The sequence below is a fragment of the Rosa rugosa genome, chromosome 6 (assembly GCF_958449725.1).
Source record: "Rosa rugosa chromosome 6, drRosRugo1.1, whole genome shotgun sequence".
NCBI classification, from domain to species: domain Eukaryota; kingdom Viridiplantae; phylum Streptophyta; class Magnoliopsida; order Rosales; family Rosaceae; genus Rosa; species Rosa rugosa.
The window spans coordinates 15057568-15082302 of NC_084825.1; the positions used below are offsets into that span (position 1 = coordinate 15057568).

At 42.3% G+C, this 24735-nt stretch overlaps 2 long non-coding RNA genes across 8 annotated transcripts; one reads left to right on the top strand and one right to left on the bottom strand.

Annotated features, from left to right (window-relative positions):
• Positions 1–1441: 1441 nt before the first annotated feature.
• Positions 1442–5566, top strand: LOC133713899 (uncharacterized). 7 transcript variants are annotated; one of them, XR_009848314.1, is made up of 9 exons: positions 1442–2143; positions 2215–2270; positions 2387–2463; positions 2556–2611; positions 2723–2805; positions 2899–2937; positions 3622–3880; positions 4758–4952; positions 5211–5566. It is a non-coding gene; the product is annotated as an uncharacterized LOC133713899 (long non-coding RNA). The 7 variants fall into 7 exon arrangements; XR_009848308.1 differs by having other exon boundaries at positions 1442–2270; XR_009848309.1 differs by having other exon boundaries at positions 1442–2270; positions 2723–2800.
• Positions 5567–24166: 18600 nt separating this feature from the next.
• Positions 24167–24735, bottom strand: LOC133713648 (uncharacterized). The gene is made up of 3 exons (XR_009848173.1): positions 24660–24735; positions 24424–24494; positions 24167–24321 (listed from the first exon to the last, which is right to left on the bottom strand). It is a non-coding gene; the product is annotated as an uncharacterized LOC133713648 (long non-coding RNA).

Below are 24735 nucleotides of genomic sequence, written 5' to 3' on the forward strand. Positions count from 1 at the left end.
CTCCCAAACCACAATCCTATTTCTCGCCCACAGTTTATACCCTATCAATCATATCCCTGCTCTGATACCATTTGTAACATCCTGACCCTTTTTTATTTAATACCCAAAACCTTCTCTCTCTCTCTCTCTTTCCATCTATCCTCTAAGGAGAGCTGGTACGGAGTTGGGAGCGATCAGGAACCCCATGGATGGGTTTTCTTCCTATTTTTTTTGACTAACCTTCTCCCCTCCGTTTCTTTCTTTTTTCCTCCAGAGACTTCCAGATAGAGCTCAAGAGAGAGATGAGGCGGTGCTGCGAGAAGTTTCTCGCTTCCTCTCCCCCTCCTTGATCTGGTCAACACATATAAGTAGATTGGTCCATTTAACAATGGACGGTCCTGATCAAGCGGTGAGTGGATCAATGGCTCACGTCGCTCCACCAAATTTCCATTTCTTGATTTAATTTCTTAAATCCCACAACGTAAAATCGCCGTAAATAGGTCGGGTACTCGGAAAATTCCCCGAAAATTTCCACGAATTCGTCGTGTCGTGTACTTTATTATCCAACTCTTACTAAAGATTTCACTTTGTGAAAAGTTTTGAAAATATTCTCGAGTGCTTTAACGTTTATCGAGATCGATAAGTAAATTATCGGACTATGTCACTTAAGCTCGATATCCGGGCTCACAGATTCTTTTATTAACTTCTCAATGCCGGGTATTACAGCATCATCGCCGGATACATGCTGCTCATGAAGTTCCCCACACCCAACGACACATGCTGTGTCAGGGGAAGTCAGCAGTTGGCACGCGAATGCTATTCAACTACTATAGCACGATCAACCCGCTGCCACGAGATCCTGGCGGTAGGAAGTCAGGCACCGCCACCAAATATCTTTGAGGATCCCAGGGATGACGAAAAGAAGTACGTAAAGAAGGAGCCAGTCAATCCAGAAACCTCATTAAAGGTTGTCAGCATCTCTGACGAGCACCCTGAGCAGACAGTCCGCATAGGCGCTCAATTGGACCCAGAGCTGGCAGCGGAACTCACTCAGTTCCTACGTAACAACGCTGCAGTCTTTTCCTGGTCCTATGCAGACATGCCAGGTATCTCCCCTGAAATCATCACGCACAAGTTGAGCATCAAACCATCCTTCTATCCTATCAAGCAGAAGCGCAGAGCCTTCGACGAAGAGAAATACCGTGCTATAGGAGAAGAAGTTGCCAAGCTACAGGGCATTGGGTTCATCCGCCAGGTCATCTATCCCCAGTGGATCTCCAACCTAGTTATGGTCAAAAAGCCTAGCTGCAAGTGGCGAATGTGTGTCAACTTCAAAAATCTTAACAAGGCATGCCCAAAAGATAGTTTCCCACTACCCCGCATTGATCAACTGGTTGATGCAACCGCTGGACACGAGCTACTCAACATGATGGATGCTTTCTCCGGCTATAATCAGATCACACTACTAAAAATCTGTTCATAGACATCGCATGTTTTAAATCGGTCAGACTTGCACACGATGTAAAAACGTAATCTAACATCGTTTTACGAAAATACCGATTTAAATGTATATCATTAACATCGGGTCTTAAAATGACCGGTGTTAAAAGTTTTGTTTGAAAATTTGCGGAAACCTATTTTTGCAAAACGCGCTAAGTATTTTAAGTGAATTGAAGAAGCGGGTACTAAATCTAAAAACTTTCACACTTAGAAAAAAATTTGCGCCCGACCCCAAAACTGAAACAGAAAACCCTAGCGAGACTCCTTCATTCTAAACTCACCCCAAACTGGATCTCCTCCCAAACTCAACCTCCATTCTGGACTCTAAGCTTACTCGAACTCGATCGCCGCCATTCTAGAGCTCCTCATTGCTTCCTTCTTCTACGTCCTCAGCTTATTCGGCATTGACTCCGTCCAGTCCGTCATCTTACGCGCCTCCCACTACGACGGTGACGACGTCCTCATCAACTCCCGCTGCTGCCCTCCCCCTGCCAAACCCAAATTCGCTTTCTTCTGCTTGAGGGATTCGAGTTGATTTTGCTTCCTCCAAAACCTTTTTCAACTCTTCACAGTTCGCCCTCCAAAGCGTTTTGTCCGAGCTCGTTGAAGGACAAGGTTTATAGGATCTTCTGCAGGGAAAAGCGTAAGCTCGCCGGTAGAAAGGGTAAGCTTCGTGATACTTCGCTTTTCTTTTAAGCTCTATCGTGAACTGGATTTTTCAATTTCCGATTTCAGATTTGTTTGGAATCATTCGGTTGTAGAGAAACTGTATTAGAACTATGTCTCCACTGGTCAGTCGTCGCTCTCTCTCTCATCAAAACCCTAACTTTTTCTGCTTAAATTTTCTAAATTCGTCGCCATTGTTGTTTGATTTATAATTCTGTATACTTGTTTGTGCTGTTTATAGGTGTCTATGTTGAGAATCGGTGCTCGGATAAAATCACTCAGCTCATGGATAATGTCTACGTCTGTCGCTCTGGATCGGTACGATTCTCATCTTCGTTACTGCCTAGACCTATCTTAATTTGTTGTCTTTGATCGAATTTTTGAGCATGTGGAGTTTTCGCAATTTGCAGGCTGCAGATTCTCAGGTTGTTTTCTACTATGTGAGGCACTTTGTTCATCAGCACACGTGAGTCTTTTTCAGCCTCTGTGCCTTTTATTTCACTGATTCGTATCGATTTGTATTGCGGTTTCGGGTTAATGGTTTACTGGATTTAATTGTGTATTTGTGTTTGTACAGCGTTCAGCTATGGCAGCCTGCTACTGTCAAAGTTGTTGCTAATCTCATCAGGCTACTGTGATATGGCAACAACGTTAGGTTTGGTGAATTTCTCGCTTATTGATACTATTGTGTGAGCTTATTTGTAGTTCAATTAGTTGTTTGGGGTTTAAACTGTTGTTTTTTGGGCTTGGCAGAATATGTTGCAAACTGGAAAAAAAGGATGATATCTTTAGGTAGTGATGATATCTTTCAAGCTTCTGTTGTGATAGCTAATGTTCAGTAGTTAATTAAGCTAATGGAAAAAAAGGATTGCTTTCTGTGCATGATTAAAGACTTGAGCTAATCTCTAGCTTTATACTTCCTTTCCCATGGGAAACTTAATTCCTTAATCTCAATGTGGTTCTATCACTGTTTCTCTGGTTGTAGTTCTTCTTTGCACTTGCGTGGGAATTGAGATACAATTGTGTGTGATTTCATTTGTTGGTTAGTTGGTTTGCAGGTTGCTTAGTTAACTGATGATGTATTTACTTTTGGTGTTATCATCAAATTATATTAGTACTCCAAAATGGTATAACATAAATCTGATTTTGAATAGGTTATTTAGCTTACATAATTATTTGTTATATCAACTTTTTTACTTGAAAACAAGATATTAGTAAGTTTAGGAAAGACCTCCAAAAGTTACAGTTTGCAGTTCTGTTGTAGATTTGACAAGTCTGCAATTCTCTAGTTGCACTTTTCAAGAGTTTAGAAAACTAATAAGGGTGTGTATTGAATGCTTTTCATGCTCTGCGTCTGAGATTGACACGTTAGCAACCTTCCATGGATACATGTCACCTCAACTAGCAATTTGACTTAAATGTCTACATTGGTATCATTCTTTGTCACAACATTTCTGATACAATCTGTTTACTTAGGTGCTGATCTCCGGAAGGGAAGAGCCAGAGGCTCTTCTTTCCCCTGCAATGGATGCTGTAATAAGAGTATTCAAACGTGTCGCTGGATTATCTGAGAGTGCAGGCGAGGCAGAGTTGTCTGGTGCTGCTGGAGTTGCATTCTGTTCCATCCGTTTGTTGGTAGCATCCACACAAGCGATTAATTTAATTGGAAAACAAGGATCATTAATCAAATCTATACAGGAGAGTACCGCTGCTTCTATGCGAGTATTGTCTGGAGGTATGCTTTTAGTGTGGCACAGTGTTGATTTTCTCTAATCAGTAAAATATCAGTGGTTTCCGTATCTTATCTTCATTGTCTTACCAGTGTTCAAGTCTTATCCTTTTTTCTCCAATGCAGAGTATAATTATCATGTAGCTATTTTATGTGGTTATCACCGTTTCAAATTAGCAAGGAGTCACTTACAGAAATTTGGAACTAAAATGATTCTTGTATTTAAGTTTCCATTCTTTTCTTTTGTGCTTTACTTTTAAAGCTTAGATTTGCAATCGGTGATCTAGATTCCAGTATTTTCTATACCTGTTATCCTTAGTTGTCATTTGTTCTCAAGTTCTTTTGGCTCTTCGAATGAATGATATTCTTACTTCTCTAAACAAGGCATCTGATACCTAATATTTGTTCTGGCAGAAGAGGTTCCATTTTATGCTGCCTCTGAGGTCGTGCACTCACTATGAAGTTGTATGTTTTACAAAAGGACTCGGTGTATTTGAGAACAAATGTCTTGATGTAGGGGATATTGTGAAACATTGTTGTCAATATATTGGAAACCTATAGTGCCAGAATGTGTCAGGCTGTGTTGCATATGCCAGTTTCTTTATATATACTCTGAATTTCTGTTGTTGTTCATGAAACAACTATTAGTGTGAATAGGGCTACACAAGAAATAAGAAACCTGTAATCTTGAGATTGATTCTGCTTCAGTAGTCTTGTATTTTGTTGTTCTATGTATGAAATCTTGATAACAATATATTCTCTACTGCATTCTATAGGGAGATTACCCAAACAATGCAAATCCTCTGTCTTATGCCGAGGACATCATTGGGGTATTTTTCTGTTCTATGTTAACAGTATTTTCTCTGCTGCATTCTATAATCAGATTATGCAAACAATGCAAATTCCTCTGTCTTATGCTGAGGACATTATTGGGGTTGAAGGAAGGAGTATTGAATTTATTCATTGTAGTAGTGGAGCCTTGTTAACTGTACAAGAGAGCAGGGGACTACCTGATGAAATTACAGTGGAAATAAAAGGCACCTCATCACAGGTTCAGGCGGCTCAACAACTGATTCAGGTATGCTTGCCAATGGAACAGAAAAAGCCCATCTTTACCGAATAAATAAAAGATAAATAAAGGAAAAGGAGGTTTCATTTGTTGTTCCTTTTTTTTTTTGGATGAAATATTATTAATTTCATATAATTGCTTGTTTTCGCACTTATATCACTACTATCAGTTGGGTTTATATTTTTTTTGTTGAGTTTAGTAATACCAAAAATCACTGTCATTACGTTTATGTTGCACTGTGAAACTGACTTTGTCATTCTCTTGCAGGGCCTTGGATTACAAGTTGTGAAATATTTGGCTGCCAAATATGAAGAGCTAGGGTGTGAAGTGAAATGGATGGGCAAGCCTGATAAGGTGATCTAGTCACATTGGTCTGGTTACCGCTGTTAACTTCACTTCATGTGAACCTTTAGCTTAATACATATTTCTCTTGCACTTGACTACCAAGATGAATTTTGAGCAAGGCTAGTTTTTGCTTTGAAGCAAAGTTTGGTGTTGAAATTTTGTAGATTGTTGCTCATATGTTTCTAGGCTAGCCTTTGTAGGTTTTGGGGTTTTCTTTTGTGACATATGTTCAATCATGAATTTGGAAAGAAAATTAATGGAAAGCCCCAATTTTTGGATGATTATGAAATGCATTTCTTTTCCTAGCAGCAGCTAGATGCAAACTTAGCTCATCACGCTTGTCAAAATGAAGTGAAGTATATAAAAGCATAACAAAACAGTAATGCCAAGGAAAACGAAGTCACTTGAGAGTTTAGAAATCAGTATCAAAATGAAAATCGATGTCTTATGATTATTAATGTATCGAGTTGTGTCCGCAGAACCGATGTACTCAAAACTAGTGCACATCGATTTTACAAAACAAAAGTGATGTCTACAATGAAACAACACATCGGTTCTAGAAAAAGCAAGCGATGTATATAAAACCATTGAACATCGTTTTGCTTAAATGAAAACGATGTGCTGTGTTAAATGAAACATCAGTCCTTAAAAAAAAACCGATGACGCCTAAAGATACAGACATCGTTCCTAAGAAAATAATGTGCCAAGCTACATGTAAAAATGCCCACGAACAAACAATACTCATGGCAACTGATGTCTACAAGTGTACTAGACATCGCTTCTGGAATAGAAATCGATGCAAATGTTCACATAGGTATTGTTCGACATATACTTTATTAAGCATAAAATGTGAAAATATGAAGAATTAGACATACCTAACATACAAAAATATGATGATTATAACGATTATACATCGATTTGTTTTTTAGAATCGATGTTGGTTGTTGTCTGGGACATCGGTTGAAAACGCGCTTATACTGATGTCTATACTTTTCTCTACACCCACTAAGACATCGGTCGAAAATTAGTTTAACATCGGTCCAGAACCGATGTCTATGAACAAAATTCTAGTAGTGTCAGGATGCATTCCGACGACCAGAAATACACCACCTTCACCACCGACAAAGGCCTGTATTGTTACAATGTTATGCCTTTTGGTCTGAAGAACGCAGGGGCAACTTATCAGCGACTGATGAACGCCATGTTCGCGGAACATTTGGGCAAGATAATCGAGGTCTACGTAGACGACATGTTGGTCAAGAGCATAAAAGCCAGCGGACATGTGGCAAACCTCAAAATCATAATAACCATCCTCTTGGCCTATGGTATGCGTCTCAACCCAGAAAAATGCTTCTTTGGCGTCACCGCTAGCAAATTTCTGGGTTATATTGTCAGCGAACGGGGCATCGAGGCTAACCCTGACAAGGTGCATGCCATCCTCGACTTGAAGGACCCAGAATGGAAGGTGCACGTCCAAAGCCTCCAGGGCAAGCTAACCGCCCTGTCTCGATTCATCTCCAGACTCACCGACAGGTGCGCCCCATTTTTCAAAGTCCTTAGAACGACCCACAAGAAAGTCATCAACTGGAACCCAGAGTGCCAGGCAGCGTTCCAGGGTTTGAAGGAGTACCTGGCGGCAGTTCCACTCCTTTCCATTCCTGTGCAAGGTGAAACACTATACATATACCTAGCGACATCACAATCAGCGGTAAGCTGCGCAATTGTCCGGCGGGAGAACCAGGACGAACTCCCAGTATTCTATGCCGGCAGAGGTATGAATGGAGCGGAAGCAAGGTATCCTCCCTTAGAGCAACTTGCTCTCGCACTCATCGTGGCCGCCAGACGCCTCCGCCAGTACTTCCAAGCTCACACAATCCATGTGTTAACCAATCAACCGCTGAGACAAGTAATGCAGAACCCTGAACATTCGGGGCGCCTCAGTAAGTGGGCCATTGAGCTCAGCGAGTTTGACATCGATTACAAACCAAGAACCGCCATGAAGGGCCAGGCGGTGGCAGACTTCATTGCTGAGCTCACCGAGCGTCAGCTCGGATCCAAAATCGATGCACCGCCCGGAACGGAAATGGTGACCGCCGAGGAGCCAGCTCCCCATCAATCGGACTGGAACCTGCACGTGGATGGCTCCGCTAGCGCCAAGGCCAGCGGCGCCGGAGTCATCTTAACAGGACCAGAGGGACTTAGCGTTGAGTACGCATTGAAATTCAACTTCAAAGCGTCAAACAATATGGCAGAATATGAAGCACTCATTGCCGGCCTACTCCTCGCCATCGATTCAGGGGCGGACAGTGTCAACATCTTCAGCGACTCTCAGTTGGTCGTTAACCAGGTCAACGACAGCTTTCAAGCCAAGGACCAGCAGTTAGCGGCATACTTAGGATACATCAAGACACTGCTAAAAAAATTCAAGTTCCACACCATCACACAAATCCCCAGGGAAAAGAACGCCAAGGCTGATTCACTAGCAAGACTGGTAACCGCCCAGCCACATCAAAGTCCAACGGACACAAGAGTGGAATGTCTCGACAGGCCAAGCATCACAAAATCCCTGGCGGAGATTTTCAACATTGAGGTCAATTCTAGCTGGATGGACGAGATTATTGAATACAAACGTAACGGGACATTGCTAGAAGACAAGGTCAAGGCGAGACAGCTCAGGCGGAGGGCAACCCGCTACAACATGCAGAACGGAAAACTTTACCGCCATGGATTCACTCACCCCAACCTCCGCTGCCTAACCCCAGAGAAGGGCAAGGTCGTGCTAGCAACGATACATGGCGGAGAATGTGGAAACCACTCGGGCGCCAGATCCTTGGCTAATCGCACAATGCGACAAGGCTACTTCTGGCCTACGCTCGAAGATGACGCCCGGCGAATATCGAAATCTTGTCACAAATGCCAACAATATGCTGATCTTCCACATGCCCCGGCGGAACCACTGTCCGTTATCATTGGTCCATGGATTCACTCAACGTGGGGCCTAGACTTGATGGGAAAATTCCAAACCGCCAAAGGTCAATTCAAATACATCATTGTCGCCATCGACTACAACAGCAAGTGGATAGAGGCGGAGCCCCTGACGGCAATAACTACCGCCAAGGTAATTCACTTCCTCTAGAAGAACATCTACTGCCACTACGGTGTCCCGCATACAATCATCACAGACAACGGCACACAGTTCAATAACAAGGAACTCATCTCTTTCACCGCCAATCTGGGTACCAAGATGCGCTTTGCATCTGTCGCTCACCCCCAAACCAACGGCCAGGTCGAAGTAGCAAACAAGATAATCAAGAAGCTGCTAAAAAAGAAACTCGACAATGCCAAGGGTTTATGGGCGGAGAAGCTCTCGGAAGTTCTATGGGCCATCAGAACGACCCCAACTTCCGCCACTGGCGAAACTCCTTTCTACATGATGTTCGGCACTGAGGCCGTCCTGCCCATCGAAGTGACTCAACCTACCGCTAGGGTCGAAGGCTACGGCCCAGAGACCAACAGCGACGGCGTCAGCCTTGACAAGGACCTCCTGGAGGAAAAACGACACAAGGCCCATCTGCACAACCTACAAAACAAGCAGCGGATATCGCGTTTCTACAACGCCAGGGTCAAAGCCCGGAACCTCCAATTGGGGGACTAGGTAATGAAGGAAGTCATTCCACCACCAACAAAACTCCGCCCAACTTGGGAAGGTCCATACAAAATTGTAGAAGTCGTTAGCCCAGGCACCTTCTACCTAATGGACAAGGATGGCGTCACTACGACCCACCCTTGGAATACCGAGCACCTTCGGTATTATTACAAATAGTCATGCCGCTACCCAAGAGCATCTTGACTTAGCTAAATTTTTGTTCAATATTTAGCTAAGGGAAGCTACCCAACGGGTACTACCCCGCTTTTGTAAACGCTGATCAGTCAGCTATCAATGAAACGAGGAATTATTCAAACCAGTGTTACCAAGTCTAGCACTGGGGGCAACTGGCAACGCCAGCAATAGTCAGCGGACCACGTCCACTACATTGTGCACTTGGACCAATTTTAATTTCTTTAATGTTTCATTGGTTGGCAAAAGCAAAACTCTTAGTCAAAACTCTAGCGGTACAGACATCATGACAAACACCAAATCCGAAACTTCATATATTTAGGGCTGGGATTCCCCACCCAAAAGGGTTCTTTACATCAAAAGATTACGCCTCAGCGGCTACAAAAATATATAGAAAACTTCCATCTTTCAAGGGTTGGCCTGACTACCATCGGCATCTCCACCTTCAGCATGCGGCGGGGGATGAAGGCGGCTTGTTTGGTCAGACCCTCGGGCAGTAGGACTTGGGGTCTCTATGGTACCATCCGCCCGAGTATGGGCTGCCACGAACCCGGCACAGGACACCTCCGACTGGGTAGGAGGACGAGTCCGCTGGGAGTCATCCGCCGGGCGTGTGCCACTCTCTCTGCTCCCCGAGCGAGCACCTTCGGTGTGGGCAGGGACCGTACCCTTTGCCGGCGGAGCATCCTGGGCTGACTGCACGACCGGCATGGACGCTTTCGCCCAGTCAATGGCACCTTTCTGCTTCAGCATCTGCACATTGGCAAGGGCACCGGCCTTCGCCGCCTCATTCAGCGCCTTCTTATATTCCGCCGATTGCTTGAATGACTCCACAGCGGCGGCCGCAGCGCGACTTCCCTCAGCCCCCAGGCGAGCGACTTCACCTTCCAACCGTTTAACCTCGGTCAGCCTGGCGGCAGACTCCCGCTGAAGGATCTCAACCTTCTTGTCCTTAGCGGCCACCCGATCCCGCAGCAGGGACATATCTTGCTCCAGCTTGGAGACTTGATCATTCCGCTCCAGGTCCCGCTGAATGGCAACGGCCAGTTTGCCACGAGCATCCGCTGCATCACAGTCTGCCTTCGTCAGGCGCCGCTCCACGTCCGCCAACCGGCCCTGGGCCTCCCCCAGCTCCCTCTGAAGGCCCGTCACCTCTTCCCTGAGCTCCCGCTCGACCCGAGGCTGTGTCGATGCCGCCACAAACATCTCGTGCAGTCCAACGGAGAGATGCCCGAACGCCGCGCTGAAGGGCGATTGGTCAACGGCGGTGGATAGTACGATCCCCTCCAGGCTGCCAAACCCAAGCCTCTCGCAGAGGTGGTAAAGAAACTCCCGCTCACCATCATTTAAGAACTCGGCGTACGCGGCAAAGGAGTCCAGATCGCTCGCGGGCACATCTCTCGCCACGTCAGCAGGAGCCTTGTGCGGAGCCTGTCGTGTCTTCTTCTGCCTCACTAACCGCGCCAGTCCCCGCCTGAACGACAGGCAGGCCGTCATCACCAAGATGGGAGTGGTGCGGCATGGGTAGAACCACGGGAACCTCGGACGGGCTCAGTGCCAGCGTTTCCGAGTTCACAACCGTCTGCTGAGCCGCCAGCCCAGAAGCATACATGGTCTCCAGAAAATTATAGATCTCCGCACGATCCATGGCTTTATCAAAAGCGTCGCGGCTTGCTTTGTTACCAGGCGGAGTTTCTAAAAAACAGAAAAAAAAAGCAAAAGAGACAACAAACCAGTCAGCCTGAGACAGTCTAGCATAAGGTGCGGTGTGGCGGAGATTGCTTACCAACGGCACGAGTCAGTTGCTGATCGACCAACAACTCCCAGCCAGTAAGAAGACGAAAGTCCAGCAAATTGCGATTCCGCCAGCAACCTCGGATGCGTGCCACGTGACACTCTTCTTCGCGAGTCAGGTTGTAGCGCAACCCCGCTGCACAAAAAAGGGCAACTGTCAATACAGAGTACAAGCCTACATATATAAAGGAAAAGAAAACCGCCAGTTGTGTTCAGTGGAGACCGACTGACAACCTCGAATAGGCTGAAACTCCGACTTAATCCTAAACGTCGGCTCCCCCTCGTTGGATCCCGCCTGATATTCCCACCCCGTCGTCGCAACACAGAAGGTACCCCGCCAGTAGGACATGGAATCTCTCAGGTTCTCGATCAGCTTGGGCGCTCCTTGGCGACGACTGAGGATTACTTGCCCTCTGCAACCTTGGCGCTTCACATACACCAGTTCGTAGAAGTGCAGTACCTCCGCCACTATTGGTCTTTCGCAACCGGACAACCGCCACAGCGAGTTCAGCGCCAGTATCAACAGCCACATGTTGGGGCAGACCTGCCCAAAGGCAAGGCCAAACTCGCACACCAAGATCTGAAGGTTGGGCACCAGCAGGAATGTCTCTCCCTGGCGGAATATCGCCTCGTGCACGGCGGCAAACCCCGCTGGAAGAATCGAGGCCTTCTCATTCACCGTCGGCGGACGCAGCTTCACCACGCCTGGCAACCGGAACACCCGCTTCAGCCGGTTGACAGCGGCAATAGTCATCCCCCCTCCCGCCTCATCAACAGGGGTACCGTCCTGGAGGACCCACGCTGACTCGGCATCCTCCCCCGCTACATCTCCCCCGTCAGCAGAACCACTGGCGGTGCTATTGCTTGCTAACCGCTCATCGCGCATATTTTGGGCAACGGCAGCCTCCCCGGCCCTAGAACTTTCTGGACTCGGAGCATGACCCATAGCTACGTCCCAGGGTATGGTTTGTAGCGGCTCAACCTCCAGCGGTTCTGGCAGTGAGGTTCCTGTACGGGCAGATGGACACAACGAGTCAATAAATATTTTATCCGCCGCGCTGAACGACACTTCAGATCCGGAATCCTCACTGCTTGAAATCTCTATGACGTCGGCCATCCCAAAACCCTAAAACCCAAATCAGTTAGCTCACACAAGATCTAACCTATCTCTATATCAGTTAGTACCCAAGAACATCAAGAACAGTTGCCCAGAAAATGCCAAAACAAGAACAAACACACTCAACCCAGATGCGACCATCTAGCAAATCCCTAAAACCCCAACTCTGTCAAACACCGTAGCCCATCCCCAAGCTCACTCTCACACCCTCACAACACGTCAAGGAAGAACATATCAAAAAAAAAAAAAAAAACCAAAACCCACAAACTGCCAGACACCCAATGAAACAGGGATACAGAGTACCAACCTTAATGATGGAGCCTCTGGTGAGATCGTGAGCGCTCTATCTTCGAGGCCGGAAATCGTCGTCCTTCCAGGTACGACAACTCAATGAAATCGCCTCAGCTTTCTTCTCCAATCTCAGACACACAGAGCTTGAAGACGATGAGTGAAGTTCGAGGTTTTGAGCAAAGTGTCAAATCTCGCTAACTTCTCCCCCTTTTATGTCAACGTCAAATAACTCTAGGCCATCCACTGAAAAACGACATCAAATGCCAGCCGTACATGTGTTCCACGACTCCCCTTACTCTCCGGATTAACCGAGGCGTCGCCTCAGTTACAAAATCCATCATTACTTAGCATTAATGGCAGGGAGACGGCTAGGCAGAGGAGATACGCCTCCACATGCTAACCCTCTATGGGTTAGCCACGTGTCGACCACCATCAGACGAAGCGTCTAATGGAAGTCATCACTGGGGAGGTCTCCGCTGAGCGATAACCCCGCTAGCGGAACTCCTCACTTGTCACCTTCCACGTGACGAAGTCTCCACTGAGCGATAACCCCGCTAGCGGAACTCCTCAATTGCCACCTTCCACGTGACGAAGTCTCCGCTAAGAGATAACCCGGCTAGCGGAACTCCTCACTTGTCACTTTCCAAGTGGCGAGGTATCCGTTGAGCGATAACCCTGCTAGCGGAACTCCTCACTTGTCATCTTCCACGTGACGAAGTCTCCACTGAGCGAAACCCCGCTAGCGGAACTTCTTACTTGTCACCTTCCACGTGACGAAGTCTCCGCTGAGCGAAACCCCGCTAGCGGAACTTCTCACTTGTCACTTTCCAAGTGGCGAGGTATCCGCTGAGCGATAACCCCGCTAGCGGAACTCCTCACTTGTCATCTTCCACGTGACGAAGTCTCCGCTGAGCGAAACCCCGCTAGTGGAACTTCTCACTCGTCATCTTCCACGTGACGAAGTCTCCGCTGAGCGATAACCCCGCTAGCGGAACTTCTCACTTGTCATCTTCCACGTAACGAAGTCTCCGCTGAGCGATAACCCCGCTAGCGGAACTTCTCACTTGTCATCTTCCACGTGACGAAGTCTCCGCTGAGCGAAACCCTGCTAGCAGAACTTCTCACTTGTCACTTTCCAAGTGGCGAGATCTCCGCTGAGCGGTAACCCCGCTAGCGGAACTTCTCACTTGTCACATTCCAAATGGCGAGGATTCCGCCAGCGGAATTTTCCACTCGTCAACTTGCAAGAGAGGCAGCCTCTGACACGCGCAGTACTGCCGGCAGAGCTCCCTCTCCATCTTGCAAAACCGCGTGCTTTGCTGAGCGCAACACCGCTCAAAAAAGTATCGCCAGACACGTCTACACGACGATGTTTCCTGCTACAACCAGCGGGGGGATATCCGCCAGAGGCGAATCCCGAGGCTACGCCTCACTCTGACAACGACCGCCACGCGACGTTACGGTCAGATCGTCCCTATGGGACATGGGGACTTGTCAACAGTCTACGACGGCCCTGATCAGGTACGTTGACCCCCGTCACTCGGGTACTCAAGATTGGGCTTGCTACCCAACACCCTCTGCTCCGTGCATCCCCCTTCAACAAACAATTTGCCGACCATCCGGAGGTCCATCTTAGCTAGGGAGTGGGGGACTCCCTGGCGGGCCTAGCAGGGGCCCACCCGAAAGGGTATAAAGCGTTTGCTGAGTAAATCCATGGTTGACAACGCACTGACGCTAATTATGCTTTTACAAGTCTAGCGGAGGTAACGCTTCACACCGCCGATCAACTCCCCAACCAAGATTGCCCTCCTTGACTGGGGACTTGTACCTACATGTGCATTTGCAAGCATAATTAGCTATAATAAGCCACGCTTATTGTACCGCCAGAGGTACCAACTCTCACCAAAGGAGTGACCTACGAAGGCACAGCCAGGCGGGCTACCGCTTGAGCCCCGGATCGCCCCCAGATCACCGTTGACGCGCCGCGCCAAGATAGCATCAGAAGCTCCAGACGCTGGGAATTGAAGCACATTAGTCCCACATCGAAAACAAGAAGAAGATCAACCATTTCCTCACCTATAAAAGGTTCTCTCCTCTCTCCTCATTAATTACGCATTTACTACTCACCTATTGTTGTGCCGCCCGTATACATTGACTTACTTAGGCATCGGAGAAGTGAAGACCGCCCAACGCGGTCTCCCTCTGACGCCCTGTTTCTCGTGTAACAGCTAGCGGAAGCTATACATCAACCTTCAGAGTAGCGGTCCGCCCATCGGATCTGCGTTAATCAAGAGATCGGCTACCGCCGAACTTTTAGCATTAACAAATAAGCACCTACATTACAATAGTTTCAGAAAATTCAGTTTTCAATCACAAGATCTATAGCAGAAAATCAACAATATTGCTATATTACATCATATCAATTAAGAGAGGAGAAAGATATGTTTTACCTCTCAATTTGACTAAGAAAGGACCTCATACTACTGCATTTTCTTTATGTCATCAAGCTGTAAGGGGTAGACGAAATCAAAAGCATGCAAGTAAATGATATGTCATCGAGCTCTATAAATGAACTTGAATCACACACAGTTAGAGACAAGTATAACAAATAACTTAAAAGCATGCAATTAAAATTGAAACATTGCAGATACAGACAAATTACAGTAAGAAGGCTAACCCAGTTTTGAGATAAGATGGTCACTCTAATAAAATGGTACAAGAAATTCATGACTAATAGATTAAATTGAAAAGAATGAATTACCAGTTCCATGGAGACCACAGGTGGAAGTGGATGAAAGTGGCCGACATAGGCCGATATCGTAAAAATGCTTCCCAATCTACTGCCCAATATGAATTGAATTTTCACTTCCCAATCTACTGCCCAAAAGAAAAGAATAAGAATATATCACAAATTTTTTCCCAGAGATTAATGAAGAGATGACCCAAATAGCCATCTCCAAGGAAGAAAATAAAACAACGATTCGGAGAGCGATTTACCTATTTTTAGACAGAAACTTACCCATTTATATCCTTCGGCTTTGAAACGAATTCTCAATTTGCTACAGCGAATAGGGCGAGTTTTGGGATTAGGGTTTCTGCGCATATGTTGAAGAAAAGTTGGAGCGGGTAATTGAAGCTATGAGACAAAAGGAGTAGTAAGGAGAGATCTGCTATAGATGAGGATTTCCGATTTGAGTGTTCGGTGTGCTTTGGGTCTAGGTTTTTGAGAGAGAGAGAGAGAGAGAGAGCGAGCTATGGCTAACTGAGATACCAAGGATTGAGAGAGCTGCTAGAGATCGTGGTGCAATAGAGATGGAGAGATCTGAGCTGCTAGAGATCGTGGTTCAATAGAGATGGAGAGATCTGAGATTGGAACTGAGAAGGGGTCGGGAGGAAAAGAAAGAGAGAGAGTTTTTCTCTTTGCTATTTGACAAAAAACGCACAACGACTTTTAAGTATTCACCCGGATTTTAACAGGTGGCGTCGTTAATGGCTTATAACGACTTAGAAATAAAAAATCGTCCTTGTTTCTTCCAGCCAAGTGTCTTTAAACCCTGATTCTGTAGTAGTGTAAGATGCTACTTTTAAAATAAACCCATAACACTCTTTCTACACAAAGAAAAAACGACAGGTCGTTTCCCATAAACAACTTGTGTCGTACAACTAACTGACCACGAAATATCTTTCTTTCCCGCCAAATTTTTCTTTCCCGAAGAACACAAAATTTCCGTGACCTTTCTGTGTTTGGCTACTGAGATTTAATTTTACCAAAAGCAAAACTCTAATTTATCGCTTCAAAACATGAATAAGAAAAACTCTGTTTCTCTTTCCGATCTACTTTATTTCTGTAATTTCAGTGATTAAATAGGGGAAAATGAACACTATTCACCGAAGTAGATAAAATCAACAAATCTAACAAAGAAACTCGGATAAAATCAAGAAGAAAATGAAAGATTCGAGAAGTTACCGTCAAGTGGATCAGTAAAAGCCCCAGCCGGGGACGACAACAGAACCGCCGCGATGAAAACCGCCATGAAGTACACAACCCAGTACAGCTTCGCCATTTCTTGAAAATCAGGCTAAATCTCTGTCGAGAACAAAGAGAAATCATCAGAGAATCAAGCCAAAAACGAAAGCTCTGCTTTTGGTTCCGGAGAATTGGAGATGAAGTAGTAACTACTATAAGCAAAGATCAGAAAATCGAAACCGCTCCATTTTCTCCGAACCCAAGCAGAATCGAGATCGGTGAAGAAGACCAGTTCGAATCTAGGGTTTGAGATTGTACCTTTTGGAAAAAGCAATAGACGCAAAAGACAGAGAGAGAGAGAGAGAGATTGTAAAGAAGCGAGAGAGGGTTTTTGGAGGTCTTCACAGAGACTGGTACTCTATAAACGAGCATGCTCATTGGGCAGCCAGGAAACCTCTTTGCCACAAAGACTTTTATGGCAGGTTATGTGCGTCGTGAATGACATAAAAATTGACAGAAAAGCTTTTTACAGCGTGCAAATTGGGCCTTAAAAAATTGGGCAACTACTTCTTTTACGGCATGCAAAAGTGTGCCACAAAAACAGTCTTTTATGGCGTTCGTCGTAGGCCGTGAATAAAGTCTTTTACGGCATGCCCAGTGCGCCGTAAATAAGTGGTCAGAGAGTCATTTACGGCGTGCTTTCTTGACATTCACGGCGTGCAAACATCCCATAAATCAAATTGGATTATTGAGGAATGTCTTTTACGGCCTGCATGGATGCACAATTACGGCCTTCTTATGCATGCCGTTAAAGAGGAATGTCTTTTACGGCTCCGGCATTTACAGCCCACTTTTTTGCGCCGTAAAAGGGTATTTACGGCGCACATTGTGGGCGGTAAAAGGCTGTTTTTGGTGTAGTGAACATTCATAATTCAATTATTGTTAACTTTCCTTTGTTTTTTTCTTTACAAGTATAATTAGACAAATTATGTACAAAATTTTCACACAAAACACATAAAAAACGTCACAACTCTTTTTTTCTTTTCTTTATCTTTCTCTTTCTTTTTATTTACAATTATTTTCGACACTTAGGTACGGGAACAGGGAATCTCGGAGTGCAATGGGACTGTAACAGATACCCTTTTCCAAGATTATGTTTAATCCAATATACCTTAATGTGTCACAACAATTTCTTACATTTTCTTTTGTCATAAATACCATTGATATCAAATTTAATTCCAAGCGGTAAATCAAGTGGACGTGCGGCCCAAGTATAGTCGCCTAGACACAAAGTCCCTCCTACATCCTTTGGGCAACCTTACTGAAATGGCCAGGTAGGGGAGGGCGAACACAAGAGGTAGGATCCATTTTGGCATAGGCTACTCCCTCATTAAGGTTTACGCCCATTTGTAAGCACTTCTGGATCCAGAACCCGTTATGAACGTTGTCCCCCTCCTAGACACCATCCCACATAGGCTATACTTACTTGGATGTAAAAGGTCCTAAGTGTGAAGACAGTTCAATGAATGTTAATAAAGGCCGCCCTCAACCTTAAGGGACCTGAACTAGGTACCAATAAGGGGTTTAGGCCAATATTAATAAACACGACTTCACCTATTCCTTCTTTAATTTACAACTCACAATTAAACTCGTGTTCAATAATATAAATAACAACCTAAGTAATTAAACTAAAATTCGACAATTACAAAATAATTAACAAGTAATTCTTTTTTTTTTTTTCGGTCATAATATACAAAACAAATATTCACAAAGTGACAAATGATTTTTCAATCCCCGGCAACGGCGCCAAAAATTGATACGCTCAAAGCAAGCGCATAATTTAACCCTATAAATATCATTAGTAGTATAAGCAAGTAGGGATCATTCTATTCCGGGGATTGAGGGTACACATGTCAACAAAAATACAAAGACAATTATTTACAAAAATAATACAAAGTATAAACATATTTACGAAATAAGGGGGGATTTTGTTTTTGGTTTTCGAAAATAAAACTAAGTAAGTAAAACAATTAAAGTGTAAAAACATAAATACAAGAATGGAATGAGAGAAACAAAGATCAAAACCGAAACTTATAATCAAATTCGATTCAATTCTAATATTGTTCATCTAAGTCATGAGAAAGGAGTTGATCATGTGAAAAATTCGAAAGCAAATTATTTCCCATTTTTTACTTTTCAATGCTAATTAACCTAAGTGAAAGCACCTAGATTAATCCTATCGAACATGTAATCAAGCCCTAGAAAGCTAGTCAATCATGACATGTTCAACGCATTAGACATAGAGAAAGGCTATCAACTCAAGTGTACAACTTAGTATGGAAAAGTCCACCTAATTGCAATCCTCTTTAATTAAATTCGATCTTTGTCCAAAACCTTTACTACTTTGATTCAAGTTTACACAAAACAAAAAGTTGATTTCATGTTCTTAAACCTAGCAACAATTATGCATAAACCCTATATGTTTCGAACCACACAAGATTAATACACAAAGGATATCAATCAAGCAAATTTAATCAAACAAACTCACATAAGCAGCTCTCGAATTACAATAATAGAATCTGAAAATTTCTCATTTAATCATAAAAATTCCAGAAATAATACTTTGTTCAATCATGAAAGTCAACTAAAACAAACCAACGAAATACAAAGCAAAGGTTACAAGGTAGAGGTCGAATTACACCGTGGATGGAGAATGATGATGGATGAATAACGATGGAATCCTTGAATCTCGAAAGCAAGCTTCAAAGGTGGATGGTGGAGGAAAGGTCACGGCTTCTTCTTCTCTTCCTTGGCCTTGCTTGACTTCGTGGCTTGCTCTAGAGGATGGAGAGAGGAGAGGAAAACCTCACGGCAACAAGAGCAAAATTTCTGATTTTTCTAAAGTGTAAATTGTATGGAGAGGAACCCTAGACGTTGAGAATGAGGGAGTATATATAGGGGATGGCAAACTTGGTCTCCAAGCCGTGTATTTCTTCTTTATTTTCCATGGAATTAATCTGAAAATTCCACATAGTTTCCTCCAATGATAGCTTGCCAAGTAAGCCCTATGAAGTGGTCCAACCAATCACAAAACTCCATTTTAATTCCCTAATAATCTTGGCCGAAATTCCTTGAGATAATTTCTGATTTTTTAGTTCAAATTTGGCCAAACTTCCTTTAGGAATTCTAGGGATGAATCTAGACACCTTTTGAGCCGTTTCTTGATGTCCACACTTTATCTTTCCTTAAAAGTCTCCCAAGAAAAATCTCCATCGAAATCTTCTTCATATTTTCTGATTTTTCACGCCATTCCTTGTTTCTCTCTTGATATTTCACGGCAAACTCTCTCTAGGGTTTACTCCTTGCGTCACAAACCCTAATTCCATGGGGTTTTGTGGGCCTTGATCCATTTTGCCGAAAATCCAAGTCAATCCATAGAGTTCTTGGGCCTTGTTGCGTCATCTTCAAGCCTTGTCATCTTCCAATGCTATGTCTTCATTATTTCGGTCAAGTTTCTTGGTTAGCTTCTGAATCTTGCTTGGTACACTTTCCTCTTTTGCGCAGGGATTCCTGGTTGGAACAGGAAAGCTCATTTCTTCATTTCTGCTCAATTGTGTGGCCCTTTGCATCTCATTTTTGCTCCCCTTGACGTTTGCAAGCTCCTCTTTCCTTTCGTGAGTTCATTTCCACTTTTTAGCTCCGAGGTCCTGAAAATAGAAACTATCACTAAAAATAGAAACTTTCCTAAAATGAAAAAGGGCAACTTTCCTAAACTAAAATGGGAAACTTTCTAAAAATGAAAAATAGAAACTTTCTACAAATAGGAACTTTCCCAATCGAAGAATTGAAACTTTCCTAAACAGAGTTTTATTAAGGAAATAACGCAAGAAATGTAAGGAAATGCAGTTAAAACGTCGCATTAAAATGCTCCTATCATCTGACCGTTGGATCATCATATAATTGTGAAAAGACGATGCAAAAGGCGATCCGAGGATCCGACTGTTGGATCGTTGTATAATTTTGTGTGGATGATTCTACAGGCGATCTGGGACGATCCAACCGTTGGATCTTCGTATAAATTTGAGAGGATGATCCTAAGGGTGATCCGTGAGGATCTAACCGTTGGATCATCGTATAATTGTGAAAAGACGATGCAAAAGACGATCCGTGAGGATCCGACTGTTGGATCGTCGTATAATTTTGTGAGGATGATTCTACAGGGGATCTGGGACGATCCAACCGTTGGATCTTCGTATAATTTTGAGAGGATGATCCTAAGGGCGATCCGTGAGGATCTGACCGTTGGATCATCGTATAATTGTGAAAAGACGATGCACAAGGCGATCCGTGAGGATCCGACTGTTGGATCGTCGTATAATTTTGTGAGGATGATTCTACAGGCAATTTGGGACGATCCAACCGTTGGATCTTTGTATAATTTTGAGAGGATGATCCTAAGGGTGATCCGTGAGGATCCGACCGTTGGATCATCGTATAATTGTGATTTGTGAATTGTATGCTTAGTTGAGACCGTATGTGATTAGGTGCTTGAGGGAATTGCATTGAACGATCATTTGTGATTTTGTGATTTTGGCTGTTAGAGAAGACGCAGCGGGATTTAGAGGTGAGTAAATCTCACATGGTTCATTTACGAACCGAATTTTTTTATTTTACATTTAATCACCAAGTTGTTAAAATTGTTTTACGGTAATAAATATTTGTTTAAACTTATTGCTTCCTCGTGACTAAACCAACAATTTCTTTCTTAAACACTGTCTCAAGTATTTGAAATACTCAATCGACCAAAATAATGATGAAAATAAAAAGAATAAAAAAATTATTTTTTTGTCAAAAAAGGAAAGGAAAAAAAAACTGAAAAGATAGAAAATAGAAAAATAAAAAAACTCATATAGAGAAAATGACTAATGCAGGGGCAGGGCGGGGCGGGGAATCTCCCATTTGAAAATATCCTCAGGTGGGAAATGGGGGTGCTTAAATAGTGAGTATTTAAAAAAAAAATCCCAACCTTTAATAGGCTAAAGCCCTTAAATTTATAAAAAATAAAAAATAAAAAATAAAAAAACCCTACCCGCATTGAAAACGGGTAAATAAGTGGGTATGGATTTACCCATTTAAAAATGAGTAGGGTAAATGTTCATACCCGCGAATTATTTGATGGGTATTACCCATGAACTATTATTGAGTGGGTATTACCCAGTGGGTGTAAATGCCAACTCTAGACCCAGAATCCTATTTTGATTTGTTGGTGAGCAAAATCTGAAACTGTAATATCACTACTACAATTTCCCCCATTACACACTGAATTGAATTAGTCTCTTTTGTCCCAATACACACTGATAAATAGTGACTAATAGCATTAGCCACTATGCAGCCACTAATGAGGGATCAGTCCTCTCTATTGTAGGTTCTATTGGAGACAATACACACTGATAAAACATCAATGGAATAACTTCATCCAAGGCAAGCCGGAATCTAGATCCACACTGATATTAGTGGCTTTGGAATGCCACTGATATCAGTGGCAAATTTATGAGGTTGGATTAAAAAAATAATCTACATTTTGTACTGTACTTTATACGGTATTTTAAAATGTATCATACAAAGAATATACTAACTAAAAATGTACAAGTGCACCCATCAAAATATAAACATCAAAATTCTTCATCCCACAGCTGCAACTCTTCTTTGATACAGACAACCTGCATATTACACCAGGTAGTTAGTTCTTATTCTAACAATTACACGGACCGCCATCTTAACATATAAGACTCACACTTCGCATATGGGCAGACCACCGTTAAACAAAAATAATTATATTACCCAATACAGAAAATTTTAACTAGTTATAGCTTATACATGAAACAATTATCACCAAACATTCACCTCATTCTGGATAGAGAAATTGATAAAGTTGGTATCCACCAAAACCCAGTAAAGCTTCTAATCTCTTCCTCAGGCTTCTCAGAACTCAATAACTAACTCCATTTAATTAAACAAAGGTCAGACATCTTCTAATCTAATAAATCAAACTATAATCTATTAATCAAAGTATCAAACCAACTAACAAAGCTCAAGAGCCTCCCTCATCTTCTAATAAAAAAAACAACACAGCAGCACACAAAAAATTCACTTTTGGTTTCTGATAGAGGAATAATCACCCACAAAAAAAAAATCACATCTATATGAAGAATTAAGAAAGAAAAAGGAAAAGCCTTATATTGAACAATCCAAATCTCAATACCAACTCCAATGCAGTTTCTTATCAATTATTCAAAGTATCTAAGGAGGGTGTATTGTATTTGGATTTGTGCAGACTTTTTTTAAATGACAGACATTTTGAAAAGTCCACAGATTCTTTAAAAAGTTGATAGACTGTTATGGATTTCTTAAAACCATTGATTTTAGCAACAGACTTTTAATTTATTGATTCATGAAAATCTATATACTTTATTATGAATGACTTCTGCAGATTTCCTAAGATGTACAAAATATTTAAAAAAACAAACAAACAAACAAAAACAAAAAACAAAAAAAATTAAAACAAATGCAGCTCAAACACAAAACAAAATAATAACTTGTTGTCTCTTCAATGCTCCAGTATCTTCTAATAGAAATTGACTCCAATAAATGATTGTTAGTCTGTCTAGCAAGTTTGTTCTTATTCCTAATCTCCCAACAACATAAATATACAATATAGATCACTTGATGTTTATGGTTAATTATTCTCATCAATTTTGTTTTCGCCGATTAACATATATTATAGCAATTAATATTGGTCAATGTCTTGATCTATAATCAATTAATTGAAATTCAATTGTTCAACCTGTTTTTGAACCATAATATAAATTCAAATTAATGAGAATAATTAATTAATAAGATAAAATTTAGTATGGTTCAAGGTCTTAGGGTTAGACCACAATATTTGAGTTTTAGGGTTTCATAAATCATTTTTATTGCTATTAGGGTTCAAAGTACCACAATTGAAAAAAAAAAAAAAATCACATTCAACAACTACAATGAGCATGTTGGGTATCAAAAAAGGTTAATATCATAAAAGGGAAAATTCTACAATATGTTAACGTATGACATGCATACAATTGCCTTAAAGTGGTAAAATGAGTCCTCAAAATAGTAATATTAGTCCTCAAAGTAGTAACATGAGTCCTTAAAGTGGTAAATTTTTTTAGTTACCACATGAGTTCTCAAGTGATAAAATGAGTCATTAAAGTAGTAAAATGAGTCCTCAAAGTAATAAAAAAAAGTTGATATATGAGAAACATTAACATACCATAGCCTTACCCTCATAAAAGATTAGAGAAAAGACAAAAAATTAAGAAAGAGAGATGATGAAGGACAAACTTCTTCGTGCGTGGAGAGAAGAACTTTGATAGACCTTTTTTTTTTTTTTTGAAGAGGAAACTTTGATAGACTTTTTGAAATCTTTGGTCTGGAGGCTGGAAAATTATTGGAGTTTGGTATGTATAGTTAACACTACAAAGTTCATGATTATCCATGATTTTCTAATTCCATAAGTATGAATGATATTTTGAATACCTCTGTACTTTTATTCATTTTTAAAAGTCCTAATTGAATACCCCTAGATTTTGGTGGAATTCATGAAATCTTTAAAAATCCTAATTAAATACCTCAAGACTTTCATGGACTGTTAAAAGTCTATATTGAATACACCCAGACTTTTAAATTCCATAAATTTCTTTAAAAGTTCCACTAATTCCATATACAATACACCCCCCTAAGTATCAAACCAAGTAACACAAGAAAAAAACGTAGCAGAACTGCAGAACCCAAGTAACGATAGAAAATTCCACAAAAAAAGAGGAGTTTACCTCTTTAGCATGAATCACGACTCTACGAAGGCAAATGATATGCGATTGAAGAAACGATTATGATTTGTCTATGCCCAAGGCTCGGCTCATGTGTCTGAGATTTGTCCCAAATTGAATTCAACATCAATCCTTAATCCTAAAATTTGTCCTTATGCAACCTGACACAACATTGAAATTCAATCACCGTTAAAAAAGTGGACTAACTATAGTTAGTTATCAGTCAGAAAGTTAAAAGAAGCGGATATACCATATATCCCTACATATACAAAGAAGTCAAAAATTAAACATAATTCTCCACTGACATCACAGCTACCAAATCAAGAGCAGCTTCCTACCAAAAAGAAAAAAAGTAGATTAAATCACATATCAGTTCCTAATAAAAGGACTTAAATTAAATGAGAGGATATAGGTGGAGAAATTAAGCAATATATCTATAATCTCAATACAGAAGCCAACTTCTACCTTCCAGATGCAATAAGCTCTGTTATGTCCTTACCCTGAACTTCCTTGAGAAGAAACTGAAGCCTGTTATCATCTGCTTCAGCACCAACTGTGAAAAAGATGAATGTGTT